Source organism: Myotis davidii, unplaced genomic scaffold (assembly GCF_000327345.1).
Source record: "Myotis davidii unplaced genomic scaffold, ASM32734v1 scaffold1036, whole genome shotgun sequence".
NCBI classification, from domain to species: domain Eukaryota; kingdom Metazoa; phylum Chordata; class Mammalia; order Chiroptera; family Vespertilionidae; genus Myotis; species Myotis davidii.
The window spans coordinates 912981-914759 of record NW_006287260.1 but is presented as its reverse complement, the minus strand read 5'-3'; positions in this window follow the sequence as shown (position 1 = coordinate 914759).

Below are 1779 nucleotides of genomic sequence, written 5' to 3'. Positions count from 1 at the left end.
AAAATAAGCACAACCAATGGACACAAGACACTGGGCGGGGATGGGATGAGGGTATGTGAAGCGGGTAGGGGAGGCTGGGGGAAGGTCAATGGGGAAAAAAAGGAGACATGTGTACTACTATTTGTAATAATTTAAACAATAAAATAACATTTAAAAAAATGAAAAAGAAAAAAAATCAATGGAAAAAGATATCCTCAGTTGAGGATTAGCAAAAATAAATAAATAAATAAGTATCCAACTCAGTGGTTTTTAGTATATTCACAGATATTTGCAATCATCACTACAGTTAACTTTAGAACTTTCTTTTTTTAAAAAAACATATATTTTATTTATTTCATAGAGGAAGGGAGAGGGAGTGAGAGAGAATCATTACTCGGCTGCCTCCTGCATGCCCCCTACTGTGGATCAAGCCTGCAACCTGGGCATGTGCCTTGACAGGGAATTGAACCGCTACCTCCTGGTTCACAAGTCAATGCTCAACCACTGAGCCACACTGGTCAGGCTAGAGCAGCCGTGGGCAAACTACGGCCCGTGGGCCGGATCCAGCCCGTTTGAAATGAATAAAACTAAAAAAAAAAAAAAAGACCGTACCCTTTTATGTAATGATGTTTACTTTGAATTTATATTAGTTCACACAAACACTCCATCCATGCTTTTGTTCTGGCCCTCCGGTCCAGTTTAAGAACCCACTGTGGCCCTCGAGTCAAAAAGTTTGCCCACCCCTGGGCTAGAACTTCTTTCTCACCTCAAAAAGAAACTCTTTACCTGGCATCTTCCTACCCTTCCTTCCCCCATACTCCAAGTTCTAAGCAATCACTACTCTACTTCCTGTCTTCTGTTTTTCTCGAGAAATATTTCATATGAATGGAATCATATACTATATGGTCTTTTGTGACTTGCTTGTTTTACTATAATGTTTTCAAGATTCTTCACTGTTGTAGCATCTATCTGTAGTTAATCCCTTTTTTATGGCAAATAATGTTCCATTGTATGGATGTACCATATTTGTTCCTCCATTCAGCAGTTGATAGACATTTATATTATTTTCACCTTTTAGCTATTATGAATAACTAGTGGCCTAGTGCATGAAATTCATGCATGAGGGGGAGGAGGGTAACCCCTCAGCCCAGCTTGCACCCTCTCCAATCTGGGACCCCTCAGGGGATCGGGCCTAAACAGGCAGTTGGACATCCCTCTCACAATCCAGGACCACTGGCTCCTAACTGCTCACCTGCCTGCCTGCCTGATCGCCCCTAACCACTCTGCCTGCCGGCCCGCTCACCCCCACTGCCCACCCCTGCTGGCCTGATCGCTCCCAACTGCTCCCCGCTCACCCCACACCACATCCCAGGCCGAGGACCAATGCAGGCAGTGTTACATCAGCACTGGGGGGGGGGGGCGCACACAGGCAACATCACGTTAGCACTACGCAGGCCTCTGCAGAGGCCCTCCTAGTGATGGACTGTGCCGGTGTAATGCAAGTCCCTGACGCTGCAAGTTCCCACCCACTCTCACCTGCTGCACACATAGCCTGCTGATCAGTCATTACACGCGAGGGTGTCCTGACCAATTTGCATATTACCTTATTATTAGTATAGATTATGAGAAACTGAAGTTTTAAAAACCTGAATGACTTGCCCAGGATCACATGGCTATTTATTACTCAATAGGAGCCATTTTCTTTTGAGCACAGCTTGGACAGCGTCACACACATTGTGGCATGTAGTTTGCCCACTCTTATTAATTTCTTAATAATCTATAATGTCACGTTTGGTTTCT